The sequence below is a fragment of the Astyanax mexicanus genome, chromosome 16 (assembly GCF_023375975.1).
Source record: "Astyanax mexicanus isolate ESR-SI-001 chromosome 16, AstMex3_surface, whole genome shotgun sequence".
Classification (NCBI taxonomy): Eukaryota; Metazoa; Chordata; class Actinopteri; order Characiformes; family Acestrorhamphidae; genus Astyanax; species Astyanax mexicanus.
The window spans coordinates 42,145,122-42,161,390 of NC_064423.1; the positions used below are offsets into that span (position 1 = coordinate 42,145,122).

Here is a 16,269-nt window from a genome sequence, read left to right on the forward strand (position 1 = left end):
CAGGGGTGTCGCACCTCAGTGAAGCTGGCCCCTCATATAATCCGAAATGGAATAAAAATATTTCCATTGGTTAGTGCTACGTTTGTGCTGGTTTGTGCAGCAAAAATTAACGTTTGTGCTGTTATCATTGTTGAGATATTAAACATTATATTTACTGTTATCGTTATTGAAATATTTAACATAATAGGTCTGTTATGTAACACAGCCCCTCATCTGTGGCTAAATTGTACCAAAGTGGTCTCATTGGTTAGTGCTACGTTTGTGCTGGTTTGTGCAGCAAACCAGCACAAACGGGGAGGGGAACTGTGATTATGTTGCTTGGGGTACAGTTCAGAACAGCTTGAGACTGTTCTCAAGCCAGGTCCCCCCCCGCGGCTAGGAGTAATGAAGATGAGTGATGAAGATGAGGGTGAAGATGAGGGTGGTGATGGGGTGGAGGCGGGTGCGAGGTCGAAATCACGTAGGTGAGCACCTGGAAGGTATATATATAGGACCAGGGGGAGGAGTTTGGGAAATTGAGGCGTGGTTCATATCCCAAAATTTTGTTAATTCTTAACAACACTTAAATTATGGGCTTTATTGGGGGGCTGGGTAATGCCACCCATTAAATATTTTTTTTATCCAATAACTCTAATAACTAAATTGCACAAATATTTATTCTAATAGCACAAACCAACTCAAACACAGCAGTAGAAACACAACACCACTTTGATGAAATCTGGCTTTAGATGAGGGGCTGTGTTACATAAAAGGTAATAAATTAAATAGTTAAATATTTCAATAACGATAACAGTAAATATAATATTTAATCTCAATAACGATAACAGTAAATATAATATTTAATATCTCAATAACGATAACAGCACAAACGTTAATTTTTACTGCACAAACTAGCCCAAACGTAGCACTAACCAATGAGACCACTTTGGTGCGATTTGGCCACAAATGAGGGGCTGGGTTACATAACAGGTGAGAAAATTAAATGTTTAATATCTCAAAAACGATAACAGCACAAACGTTAATTTTTGCTGCACAAACCAGCACAAACGTAGCACTAACCAATGGAAATATTTTTATTTCATTTCTAATGATATGAGGGGCCAGCTTCACTGGGGTGTCGCCATGTTTTCCTTTTAATTCAGCAGGGTGGAGAGACCTGTAAAGCTAAGTTAAGTGGTAACCTGCACAGATTTCTCTCTGAAAACAGTTTATTTGGGTAACTAAAGCACTTCAGTTTATTACAGTAAGCTTAAATTTGCAGATTTCAACAAAAGCTGGGTGCAAGCACACTACACTGAGGAACCCTGAGTGTTCCTGGAAAGCCAGGGCGATAATAGTTAGAGGTTCTTCCCATGTAGCTTGTTTTAACGCGGTAAACATGCAGGCTACAGTCCGATATACTCGCCTCTGAACGGCGTAAGAGCTAGCGCTGTTAGCGGGTAATGCTAATGCTGCTCCAGCAGTGCTAGCTGGGGTTAGCAGCAAGCTACAGGCCGATATTATACAAACATCTGAACAGCCAAAAAATAGCACTTAGCGCGGTTAGCGGCTAATGCTAATACTGCTCCAGCCTCAAGTTTCGGTGAGGGAGAACTAAACTGAAACTCCTGAATAACACTGCATATACTTCAGCAGAGTGGCTTTACTGCTCCTTAAAACCAAACTGATAGAATTCATTCATAAGGTGCACCAAATTATTGGGGTGATTTTTAGGGAAATTAAAGACTTTTAAGTGCACCTTATTGTGCGAAAAATACAGCAATCTGCAGTGTAAAAAAATTGAGCATTTTCATACAGTGGAAAACCATTAAACTGCCGCATCCCTAGTCACAATTCAAAATATACCTTTCAGGCAATATTGAGCCCATTTTCCTTAGAAAATAGAGCATGGAAGGTTTTTTTTATATTGTACTTTAGATCATGGGGTGCAAACTCGAGCCCTCACTAAGCTGCTCAGTGATTTCCGGGTGCTGATTCAGCTCCGCAGTGAATTGTCGACTCCTCTGTGAGCTGAATCAGATTTTAAAGGCGTTAAAATGCGTGAATACATCAAACCGGTACCGTGCTGCTAGGCCTCCAGGGCTGCAGTTTGACACCGCTGCTTTAGATGGTCCATCTAAACAGGCCGTGGAGGCTTGGAGGTTTGCCTCCCTCCGTCTGTTTTATGTTCTGTACGTGTCTCTGTTCCTGAGCTACTCTTAATGGGCTGTAATGGCTCAGTTTGGCTCGGTGGATGTGAGGGGGCCACAGTAGCATTCTGGACCCAGCAGGGGAGATGAAGAACCGGAGCACTGCAGATAGGTCAGCAGAAATAGGCCATTCTGCTCAGGCTCCAGTTAGATCTGCTGCATTAAAGCTTAGTTTAAGCACAGGAGGTATTGATCGAAAAACCTGTTGTGATCTGAAGATGATGCTTTTCACACGGAAAACAAAGTACAGAGAGGGACGTATTGTTTCAGCACTGACGGAAGAGATATTTAAACAGGGTTCATACATTTTTAAACCAATACATTTCTATGATTTTTCATGAATTTTACATGCCTTCAAGGCAAATTTTCATGACTATACAGTTTTTAAAACAGTGCAGACATGGACAATAAAACCACAAATCAACCAAAACTCAAATCAAAATCGATTATAATAGGCCTAAAATGAATCTGACACAATCTTCAATAATAAAATGTGAGTCAGATCCTGAGAGCTCCATTGTGTAGAGCTAAATTACTGAATTGGCTATCGATAAACGGAAATGGAAAAATTTGTAGACCAAATTTCCATGACTTTTCCAAAACTTTTTGGGTATTTTTATTTTTCCAAAACTTATCCAGGCCTGGAAATTCCTATTTTCAATTTCCATGACTTTTCCAGGTTTTTCATAACCGTATGAAGTCATGCTTCAATAACCATGACTCCATAACATACACACAGTGTGGACTAAAGTAGGTGAAGAGATAAGTATATAATTCTCAAACTAATTATAATTAATTATTATTTAAATTTCCGATGTCTTTAAAAAGTGTACAATTACTTTTTTATGCTATTCTGTTTTCATTATGTCACTGGCATTTAATAGTCTTAAAATTACAAAAATATTTGTAATATTTGGGACAATATATCGTCCACAAAAAATTCTTGGTAACACTTTATAATAACTTTTATTAATATATTTTTAACTAATGATCAGTGGATGTGAACAAACCAGTAGTTTATCAGAATTGGAAAATTATCAAATGCTCACACATGACACTTATTTATCAGCATGGATATTCATAATAAATATGGTAGCAAATCATTAGATTATCAGAATTTTAACATTAATAAATCACTAGTAAATACGAATTTTAAACCGGACAAATATTTATCGATTGAAGTTCACGTTGCCAATGCGTTTATTAGTATTTAGTAATGTGAAAATGAAAATGTGAAAAATAACAGTTATTAATTATTAATTAATGGTATATTAATGAACCTTATTATAAAGTGTTACCAAATTCTTATCGTGACAGGCCTACCTTCAACTTAATATTTAGTTGCACACCCTTTGGAAAAAAAGCTGAAATGTAATGTAAATAAATCGCTTTCAGCTTTTTGACACATTATGATTTCATGAAGAATTCCACACAGTCAAGGCACAGAGTGCCAGATGCAGCAAAACAACCCCAAAAAATATCTGAACATCCACCATATCTGACTGTAGGTACTGTGTTCTTTTCTTTGTAGGCCTTAGTACATACATACATAAACATGATAAACATAGAATGATGTGCTTTACCAAAAAGCTCCATCTTGGACTCATCTGTTCGCAAGACATTTTGGACTACTCATGTACAGTAGTTTGGCAACCTGCAGTCAAGCTTTTTTATGTCTTAGTGTCAGCATTGGGCTCTTTTTGGTCTCCTACCATAGTGTTTTATTTAATTGAAATGTCAACAGAAAGTTTGCGGCAACACTGATGCACCCTGAGCCTGCAGGACAGCTTGAATTTCTTTGCCTATCCTGTGTTAAAACCTTTTGTAAATTTTTCTCTTCTGTCCTCGTCCAGGGAGATCAGCTACAGTGCCATGGGTTGTAAACATCTTGATTATGTTGCACACCGTGGACAAAGGAACATCAAGATCTCTGGAAATAGACTTGTAACCCTGAGATTATTGATATTTTTCCACAGTTTTGGTTCTCAAGTCCTCAGACAGTTCTCTTTTTGATTTCTATTATACATGCTTAGTGTAGCACAAAGGCACACAATGCACAGATTGACAGCTTGTCAACTTCTCTCCTTTTTATTTGGTTTCAGGAGTGATTTTTATATTTGCCACACCTGTTATTCTCCATAGGTGAATGTAAATGAGTATCACATGCGTGAAACAAAGTTATTTACACACAGTTTTGAAAAGGTGCAGATAATTTTGTCTGCTCCATTTTTTGAGTTTGTCAATCTTGGCTTTTTTTCCCAAAACATGTAACTGCAATCATTTTCTGGGAGAAATTCTTTTCCCAGGTTCATACATGTCTTAACCAAACATTTCCATTATTTTTTCATGACTTTTCCATGCCTTCAAGACAAATTTTCATGACCATACCTTTTTTTTTTTTTTTTTTTTAAACATCAGTGCAGACATGGACAATACAACCAAAAATCAACTACAACTATAATCTAAATTGATTATAGCAGGATTGTTATTTAATAACAAAATGTGTGTCAGATCCTGAGAGCTGTATTGTTTAAGGCTAAATTACTGAATTAACTCTGAGCTGATTGATGTATTTGTAGCTCAAAATAAATGTTCTCCATCGATAAACTGAAGCACAAAGATTTGTAGACCAAATTTTCACGACTTTTACAAAACTTTCTGGGTATTTTTATTTTTCCAAAACTTATCCAGGCCTGTAAATTAATGTCATTTTTAAATTTCATGACTTTTCCAGGTTTTTCATGACCGTACAAACCCTGTTTTCAAAACTTTCAGGGGTGCCAACATTTTGGATCATAACTGACGAGTGTTAATAAGGTCAAGATGTTAAATTGATAACCACGGCACATCCTCAACTTATTCCAAAAGCACTGGTCACAGCTCTAAATAAGCTGTGTGCGCATTTGCACATTTGTGTCAGCAACTAGTATAGTATAGCTGTAACAACAAATTGTGACAATCTATTGCAGTTAAAATAATATGACGGCACATGCTGTAGAAATATGAGATCAGCAGCGCTCTATTAATCAGGGCTAATCTAATTTAATGCAGTTTCCTTGTATGAACAGTAAAATCAATTTACCATCAGCTTAACCCACAGCAGCATATTCAGTGTTCTACTTTGCAGACCCAGCTCCAGACTCATGAGAGTTGTATCATCAACTTACAGTACAAGATACAGAAATGGCCTCAATCAGTTTTGCTGACCTTAACAGTACCCATTATGTTCATTAGTTTTAATTAGGGCTATCATCATATTGTACACAGTACGTTGTCACAGTAATACTGGATGGATATTAAAAAATCCATACGGTCATAATAGCTGTATTCGGTCTTGATAGCAGCACATTATTAATGTGAAGTTTTAAGGGTTTATTGTATAATCGTTAGTTTGCAGTTCATGCATTAAATATTCTACACTTTTTTTTGCTACATTGCAATATTATCACTCAAGTAATTTAAATTTGCCTCTGATAACTGTTTATTTAATTGTAAAGCTCAAATCATGTTATTTTGCACAAGTAATAACTAAGCCAGCAATCAAACACATTCTATTAACTTATTATTTTCTTACTTGAAATTAGGGCTGCAGCTATCGATTATTTTAGTAATCGAGTACTCTACTGTAAAATCAGTAATCGAGTAAATCAGTAATCGAGTAATCGGATAAAACATATTTGCTTGCTTAAAAGCAATTAAAATTACACAAAAGAAAACAAGACTTTTACTTAATAATGAATGACCATTTGGTTTCCATTTTTAGTTATATTTATCAATTCACAACATGCATTTCCAAACTGCAAACACAAATAGAATAAAGTACTACTAATAATAATTTAATAATTAGTACTTTAATAAATTAAGTTAAATTATTTTCAAAACAATAGGGCAATAATCAATAAAAAAGGCATAAATGTTATGTTGTGCATCTTAGCTTCTGAACAGCAGATGTGTTTTTAAAGTAAATAAATGATTACTTGTGGCACAGTAGATTACTCAATCTTTCTTTTAATCGAGTAACTCGATTTACTCAAGTAATGGTTTTTACCCCTACTTGAAATTGAGAATAAACGTCACTTTGAACTGGAATTTAGTTCCACGTTTGATCCTCTATTATTCCATTAAGGTTTAAGATTTTTGCCGTAGTATCGTTTCAGTGTCAGTACTGAGATATTTAGGCAGGTACAGTATCAAAAGTCATCATTTTGGTAAAGAGACGGCTATTTGTTATAGTTTGGTGCACAATGTGAACTTAAGAAATAAAATATTTATCTAAAAAGGATACCAACTGGTTTTTCACTATTAAGTTTTCATTATTAAGTTGACATTATTTAATATGATACACACTTGCATAACATTAAGAAGGAGGAGGAAGCAGAAATGTTTGGTTGAGAAGAAGGGAATTTGAAGAGGTGAGGGAAAAACTATGACTACAATGGCCCCTTGTCATTTCAGCTTAATCACTGAAGAATGCCTCAAAACATCAGCATAAACCCTATACGTTGCTAGAAAGAAATCTTCCTGTTTCCAAAATCTAGAGTTTTCAGTCACGAAAGTATAATCCAGTGTCTGAGGAGAGCTCTGTGTCATCTCTGAGTTTTCCCGTTCATGTTTACACAAGATCAGAGCCTCATATCAACACATGGGCGTGTAAATGTTTTGAATAATTAATTCCAATTTACACTCAATTTGTAAACCGACTCTACACTCTACCCATCATGTAGGTCCCTTAAAGTGTCCAAATTCCAACTGTCCAAACAGAAAATATCAGCAGATTTTAAACGTCTGCCAGCTATTAAACGCCTTATTTTCCAGTTTCCTCTGCTTTTCGGTAATCAAGGGAATCAAAACATCGAACAATGACTCTGTTCTTTTCCTCAACTTCTTCAAATTCCACACGGAAGCATGCATGGGAGCAGAGCCGATACCGGGCAAGTTACTGACATTTTTTCTATTTCTATTTTTTCTGGGATTTTCTGATTAGTAGGGGCTCTCCTCTAAGCTTAACTATCAAAGTTATAACTAAAATGAACTTATTAATTTACTACTTGAAATTAAGAATAAACATCACATTGAATTGGAATTTAGTTCCACATTTGATCCTCTATTATTACATTGATTTCTGATGTTTTGGGTTTTTGTCGTAGTATCTTTCAGTATCTGTATTGAGATATCTAGGCAGGTATTGTATCGAAAGTCATCTTTTTGGTATAGGGACAACACAATTTATTACAGTTTGTTGCACAATGTGAATTGAGGAATAAAACCGTAATCTATAAAGAAAACCAATTGGTTTTTCATTATTAAGTAAAGCTGTGTATTTATGATTGGTCTTTTTCAGGAGAATATTCAACTATTAAAATATTCCGATATCTGCAGCCCTAATATTAATCACAAAAAATATTAGCGAAAAAATACCCTAAAATATTGCAATATTATTCTAGGACCATTCTGCCTACTCTAATATTTAAGATCTTAAACGTAAAGGAATACGGAGAGGGTAGGTGGAATAGTTGACAGCAGAAGATACTTTAGTAAGAGAATGGAGAGATATACTGGTCATTGTGTTGTAATCTGTCTAATCTCGGCCGTTTGCTCTTCCGTATCATCATGGTAATGGCTGTCTGATTGGAGGGCTGCCACACAGCAGGAATTTGGGCCTCACTAACGGCCAAAGTAGTCAATGAGCCTGAACACAACCTGATCCAGCATGAGTCACCGAGGCGTATGTGCGCACACACCCACACACATGCTCGCAGAGTAATCGCTGCTCAGAGACCCCGAGCCTCGGCAAATCGCAGATCAGGGACCGTTCTCCGGCTGGCACACGTTAACTGTTCGGTTCTGTGCAAACACCTCAATCCTTCCACCTCAAACACACACTGTATAACCTCCCACCACCCGGGAGGAGACAGAGGCGCATCCGTGCCAGAACCAATTTTTTTATCCACCACCACTCTGCAGAACTCAACACTCCACACTGATAAACACTACTGCACAGATACGCCACCTTTACAGCAAATATACTGTACATAACCTTTACACACACTGCACCTTCAGTGCACAGAACATATAGGGCACATTTACTGCATCTATATTGCAAACTTATGGCATATACACTTGGTCAAAATTCATATTGTGATATCATTTAAATATGGATATAAACAGCATTAAGCCTCCGCCTTACAGTATTCTATATGGTTCTGCCCTTTGTGCTCAGCTTGAATGCAATTCAAATAAAATATTCAAAATATTCAAAATATTCATGCATTAATAATATCTTTCAAAAAACAGTATTAATAGATTCAAAAAAGGCTATACTGGAATTATTTCCACCCAGGTGAGGCAGAACTCAAATCATTCATTGTTTTGTTGTTTGAGCTGAATAAATGGTTCAGTTTTTGCTGTCAGAGGTGAGCGTATTATAGTACCCTCAGTCCAGTCCAGTAAAACTGTCTTCTAATAAGCATTTCACAATAAAAGTTGACAGAACACGACAAGCAGGCTTAAAAAAAGACCAGACCTGCGGGAAAAGTGTACTCGGACCTGGAAAACAAACAGCGAAGCCTCTCCCAGCTTGTGTGCATGCCGTTTGGCTGTCCCGTTCCACTAAGTGCTCTGACGCACTCCTAGCGATTAAAAATATATAATTTGCTGCCTGTTGAAGCATTACAGATGTTTTTCTGCTGTGCTACTTTATGGTGGTACATGAAAAATGCATATCGGAAGTGGAATTAAAACCATTATACCGGATGAACTGGTATACTGTCCATCACTATATTCAAATGTGTTTTTCTAATTTTGACACAGATTGTCTTTTGTGAACTATGTCCCTCCCCAGTTGAATTTCCATAAAAGTGTGTGTGCATTAATGTCATTACAGCTGTTGTTACTAAATGCAATCAAATCCTCACATCCATGCTGCAAAATCTAACAGACGTTGTTCCAGCAAAAGCAGGATAAACTCTCTTTAATACCCTTGATTTCAGAACATCTGTACGCACATGAAAATATTGGATAGTGGCTTTAGCCCACCATTTTAATATCAAAGCACCCTGGGTTTCATTTTTAGTTTATTAGAGCATGCGACTTTATAAAAGTGCAATATAAGAAACACAATTATTCGCTAGCATAGCCTAATATGTTAGCTTTGAGCTAAATTACTAGTCACAACATTACAATACAAAACAAAGCACTGCAGTATGCCTTAATATAACATGCTTTATTGTTACATCCCTAATCTTCTTTATTCTCTCTCTCTCTCTTTCCAGTTTCTATCAGAGTGTGACCGATGCTGACTGTGTTTTTTTTTCTGTGCTGCAGTGTGAACGGAGATGAGCTCCTAGCTGACACTCTCCTGTCTAATGTGGTGTGTCCTCGGCTGTACCTGCACTTATGGCTAATGTAGCAGGTCTTCATCTGAAACAGGCCGAGACTAAAATAACAGCCGTCCTTCCTCCTGCCCCTTCTACCACCTCCAATTATCCCTGTATCAGACTCCGCTCCGAGATACACTTCTACTCAGACACTGCAGCTCGTGATGTGCTCAGACTGCAGAAACATCGCCTAAGAACTGAACTCAGAGTATGAAAGAATTTTAATATATCTTATTCTAGTCTTATTTGAAATTTCTGAAACCCTTAACCAAAGGTCTTTTTACTGAACAGGAATCTATATAGCTAATCTAACACACAGTATCTTACAAAGGTGAGAACACCCCTCACATTTTTGTAAATATGTTATATCTTTCCATGAGAAACACTAAAGATATGATACTTTAATACCACGTCATTGTGCAACTACAGTATAACAGTGTCAATTTGCTGTGCCCTCAAAATAACTCAACACACAGCCATTAATGTCTAAACTGCTGGTAAAAAAAGTGATACACCACTAAGTGAAAATGGTAAAATTTTGCATGAAGTGTTGTTAGTTTGTGTGGCTACCATTATTTTCTAGCACCATCTTATCCCTCTTGGGTATGGTGTTCACTAGAGCTTCACAGGTTGCTGCCCTCCATGATGAAATCAGGAGGCATGTAAGACAACTTGCACTCCTCCAACTTCTGCTTGAGAGTGCCCCACAGGTGCTCAAGTGGATTTAGGATGAAATGTCTAATTAGGAACAATTTAACCATTTTACTTAGGGATTTACTTATTTTTCAAAGTATTTTGAGGGCATAGCAAATTTACACTGTTATACACGCTGTACACTGACTACTATACACACCAGTCATATCTTTAGTGTTGTCCCATGAATTTTGAAGATTTAATAAAATATTTACAAAAATGTCTGCTTAGGTTCCACTGCTTTTCTCTGGGAATCAAAGGGCATCTCATGATACAAAATCACAAAACACTGCCCACAATAACGATACTTCCATGCTTAATATATTTTAAGACAGTTCTCTATGATGCATCATGGTATTTGTTACTGAAGAGAATAAAATACTCCTAAATAAAATATCAGGAATTATGGATTTACTGGTGTAAGTTGCACACAATTTAATGACTAATATGAAACACTGTACAACAAATGTACAATGAATGGAGCTAAGACAACATTCCTCTCCATCTACGATAATTTCTGGGCAAAATATCAGTAGAGTATCCACCTCAATAATGCTTGTTCAGTTCAGATATCCACATCAACTATTTGATTTTAAAGACAAGACCTAGGATCTCGGTGTTGTCTGTGGTGGACTGACAAAAAAAACTTGTAAGAGGAGCTGGAAAGGGTACAAAAAAACAATGCTGCACAATCTCTTCCACCATTTAGTAAAAGTATGTAAAAGACAAAAACTACTAGATAAATACTCTTAAGTTGTTTCTTAGTACAATTCTAATTATTATATGTCTGACACATTTCAGGTCTCACTGTTTAAAAATGTATGAAGCTGTTTTAAAAAATGTTTTTATGCTGGTGTGTCCTGCCATGTAAAAAAATCATACTGATACAAAATGCATAGCCCAGCTTAATGCACATATACTGACTTCCACCGTTACGAAATAGCCATAAACCCCCATGAATTAAAAGTTGTTTTATTATGCTATGATAATTAAAACAAAAATACATTCATGCAAAAAATAGAGAATATCTATGACATATCAATAACGTAGCACAAATGAAAAAAATACAATATTTTGCCGTATCTGAATGTTATCAAACTCCTAGTGTTTGTTATTTCTAATTAATAGAAAGCAAGATTCTAATATGAAATGTACTTGTGCAATGCACATTCTTGTCCAGTCACTTTTCACGGTCGCACAGATGGTATCTGATGTCTGAACTACAACACACATAACCACAGCGTTTACATGCCCGTGATACTCTAACTCGCACTTGGGCTTTGATAACTTTGTCACCGTGTCAAAAATTAATGAGCTGAGGGACGAAACGCTGGTTGCTCAACCCGACTTTCATCTCTGAGCTCAACAAAAGGACACGGCGCAGTCCTGCAAGTTCCTCTAATTACAGGAGTGTGCTTTGAACCCTCTCATACACAACAGCGCTAAATGATGTTTGCAGCGCATTTGATTACCAGGGACAGATCCTAATCATATATTTGGTAGGGCTTGACTGTAGCTGGGGATAAGAGGAGGCAGAGACAACAGCTTATTTTGCTGGGTTATAGTTTCAGAGTCTCAGAGACTAAATCAGGCAGGCATGGATATCATACCTGCCTGTAAACAGAGACAAAATTTCTAGCTTTTAATTTACTGCTCCGTTTAAGAAGATTCTTCTTAAGATCTCTTGATTTCTAAAGTTTGATCTCAATCTAACAAAGCTAAAAATTAAAAGAATTTAACAGTATATGTTGGGTATTATTGCTTTAATTACTAAAAATGATCAACTATACATAAAATGCTCAAAATGCTACAGTTCAAAGCCTAGGTTGCAGTTGAGTTAGGATGGGTTCTTAATACAATGGTCCTATGAAGGCCCCCCCAAAAGTCAATTTATGCTTCTGTGTTGAATGTACGTAGTGCTGGGCGATATGGAAAAAATCATACTTCACGATATGGAATTTTTTATATCACGATAACGATATATATCATGATATGCCACATTTGAGTATGTTTTCAGTTATTCTTCGAAAAATATGACAAAATAATATCATTACTTACTTTTTTCCAACTTTATTTCAAAGTGGCATTAAACCAAACTTTCACAAATGAGAATTACTACCTTTTAGTGCAGCAATATATGTGAATATATCAAATGGAAACAGATGGAGTAGATGCAGTAGCTCATTTTTTAAAAGAACAATGCGTCTTCACTGTTCAGCTCTTATGAGTTTAATAACGTAAAGCACGTCTCAAACCGGCGTGTCTGCGCGTGACCGTCAAATTACGTAAAGCAGCGTCACGTCCCAAAACCACATTATAAAGCTTTTTTGTGAAGATGACTTTATTATCACTTATATAAACCCAGTTTATGCAAAGTGATCACGTCAATACATTTCATCATAACCTGCTTTATATATTTGCATGAATAATTGATGAAATTACTGTAGAAACGATAGGGATGATAGAAGGTAAGTAGCAAGATAGACACTTTTCTATCATCCCCACGATATTTATCGTCATACCGTACAGCACTACGCCATGGACTACACAAAATATACACCGTAACATACCGTAATGCAACCATAAGGCTTCAACTGTGATTGGTCTGCTGAGCCTTATGTTCCCCCCTACTTCTTCACGAACACACTAGTATAAACACTTACAATGGCTGAAAAGAAGAATTCTGGTGTGAAATGGACTTTGGGTGTATTAAAATGTAATAAAAAGTACTTACCTTTGGTAAATAGCCCTCCTCCGATCTCCCGCAGCTTTCTGAGATCCAGTATCTTGTGCACCATGGCCAAACATTTTACACCGTTATTCAGCTCAAAGTAACTCCACACGTCATTGGTAGAATCCGGAGTGCCCTGACATTTAAAACAAGGCATTTTAAACTTTAAAACTGCACAAGAAATTAATTAAAAACCACCATTTACATCCCATATAGTAGGTAAATCTCTGGCGCCGCCATCTTTAATTTAATCACAATAAGTAAACCGTCGAGCAGAATGAATAGTAAAACTTTTTGAGCAATGTTTATGTAATTTGTTGTTGGTTCTTTGCATTCTAATATCAACAGTAACCAGATATTTTCAGCAACAGCTGGAATTCATGCATTTCCAAGAAATTAATTTTACAATCTGCTCAAAACTATACTATCTATTCATCCGTGCTCGACGGTTGACTTATTGTAACGAAAGTCATAATTTTTTGGTATCGTAACAACACTACTGTCTTGTCCTAAAACTGGTTTGTCATTACAGGTTTTGCACTCTTCTGGTTTACAACATATCTTACAAACATGCTGCAGTTTATTTCTATAGGGGTATTTCAATCTGACTCATTCTGCCTGTTTCATGTGTGTCCCCCAGGGCTCAGTTCTTGGTCCATTGCTTCTTATTATGTACTTGCTTCTCCTGCATGATACGAGCATAATGGCTTGCAGTTTCATTGCTACACTGTTGATACTCTAATTTACATTCATTCAAAACCTTCAAGCACGAACGAAAATGGTGTAAGGGTAGGAATTGGTGTGAAAGTTTTAGATGAATGTAAATTCCAAAACCTTTACACCAATTCCTACCCCTATACCATTTTAACCCTTGATTGTTTAGAAGATATGAAGACTTGGATGACAAATTATTTCTTTAAAAAAAAGTCTGACTCTATGCTGGTTTCTTCATTAGCTAAGAATAAGAAAATCAGGAGTAGCATCATTATTACTTCCGTGACTAAAGTTAAAAATCTGAAGTTATTATTGACTATTTTGTCAGCTGTTAAACTGAACACACCAAAATCACAAACAAGACAGTGTTTTTTACCTCAAGAATACTACAAAGATTCTCCCTTTTGTTACTCACTCTGCAGCTGAGAGTTCTATTAATGCTTTTATGACCTGTAGAATTGATCACAGTAATTGAGCTCCCTGTTCTCTGTGGTGCTCTTGCTCAGAACAGGTTATATTAAGTGCAAAATTCAACATTAAGGGTTCTTAACTGTACTAGACCCTGTGATCATATTAACCTTGTCTTCAAATCTTTGGTTATCTGCATGCTATCATATATAATATAAAGTATTTTTACTTGTCTCTAAATGACATTATGGCCTGGCAAACCTGTGCAGTCTTCCCCAGTTTTGTTTCCCTTCTCATACACTTTGATCTTCTGGTACCCACCTAAATTAACTGCAGTCCCATGGTTTAGACTATGGCACTTACCAGTACTTGAGGTGGGTTTGTACCAAAGTCCTTATAGGAAAGTCCTCTGTTCACTCAGGAGACACATTTCCAACGCTGCAGGACAGTTATTTCCAATCGCAGAAAAAACGAATCCAATCTGTATGAACAGACAAAGAGCACAATACTCAAAATTGTATAAAGCAATGTGTTTCTGTTTGTTTAACACAATATAAACGTTAAAGATATAATACATGTGTATAAAACCAACAAAAATAGTGAAAGAAAAACTATATATACATACATACATATATATATATATATATATATATATATATATATATATATATATATATATATATATATATATATAGTTAATTAGCTTAACTAAGTTAGTGAACTTGACCAAATGAACCTGTCACTAGCTTTAAACATGCTTAAATGACCAAATTGGTATCAATTCATACAAAAATAAACCGTCTGAAGCTTTAAATAAAACATACTGGACACTTTTTTAACCTTTTCACTGAATAAAGCGTTTAGCAGCCTGACTAACACAGAGAACACGCAAAAAACGCAGCATTCCCGCCATTTTTCTCCTCAAGCCGGTTTTCCACTTAGTTAGCATGTTAGCTAACCTATGTTTCTTAAGGAAAATCACCTCAAATCAACCTAAAACTTTTCTCGCAGGTAAAATTTTGTTAAAATGTGCTACAGTACCTGGTTTAGACCTGTTTTTGTTCAAGTTTAAGACCAAACTCACCTGTAAATCACCGCTGAAGCGCTGCGGTAAAGAGGCGGGACTCAGAAATGAATCAGCAGCTCGAGAAACTTCTGGAAGCGAGACTAAACACTCCGCGCGCACAGCCCCGCCGCGCAGCGCCCCTACCGGCCACAACCCGCAACTACAGGCAAACCGCTTTTAAAATAAATAGTGTATTTATTAAAACTAATTATCAATCAATCAATCGATCAATCAACCTTTATTTTGACTCGGAATTACACTGAGATCAATCCTCATTTTCAATCTAGCCGAGCATTTACAAAAACAGGGACCGACATGACAGTTAATAACTTCATTTAATCATTTTAAATTAAAAGAAATTCCAAAAAACAGTAAATAAAAGTAAAAAATATAAAAATAAAAAAGAATGAAATAATAATATACATTTAATTGATAAAAGATTATATTAAAAGAAGATAAGAGATTAATAAAATAAACAATAAACAATTAAAAACTTAAAGCAATGAAAAAATTACACAGTAATAAAATTGTATTAATAATAAAATAAAAATAATAGTAATAATAATAAAAGAAACTAATTAAGATAAGTTAAAAAAAGAAAATTAAGTAAAAAAAGATCTAATATAATTATAGGATATTTTTAAAGATTTTTTTAAATATTTGATTTCAAATTATAATTCTGACCTGAAAGACATAATTTAATTTTTAATTATTTTGTTTTGTTGGTCTTACTGCAAAAAGGTCAGTACAACATTTTTTTAGTCACAATATTTGTTCCCATGACTTTTGGCACATCAGTGCATGTGTTTTGTTTGTGTGTTTGTTTGCTGGTGCTGTTGAGATGTTGATGTCCATGTTTGTAGCTGCGAGCTTTAGTTCATTATGTTCATTTAGATGCTGCTGTAATCTGCTTTTCTCATTACTGGACCAAACGGAAGTGATCAAATTAAATTGATCTGAGAGTAATGATGCTGCAGAGCCAGCAGATATTTAATTTAATCTATATGTAGAGCTGTGCGATATTGTAAAAAAATATATATTATTTAAATAAAGAGCATTTCTCAATTACGATTTTGTTTTAAATTGTTACAT

General features: G+C 35.7%; 1 long non-coding RNA gene across 1 annotated transcript in view; it reads right to left on the reverse strand.

The window, feature by feature from the left end:
* Positions 1–15,283, reverse strand: part of LOC125782182 (uncharacterized) — a 32,463-nt gene extending 17,180 nt beyond the window's left edge. The window contains exons 1-3 of the long non-coding RNA XR_007424768.1: positions 15,196–15,283; positions 14,475–14,592; positions 12,993–13,125 (exon numbers count right to left, since the gene is read on the reverse strand). This is a non-coding gene — a long non-coding RNA (uncharacterized LOC125782182). The remainder of the gene's footprint in view (positions 1–12,992; positions 13,126–14,474; positions 14,593–15,195) is intronic.
* Positions 15,284–16,269: the final 986 nt, after the last annotated feature.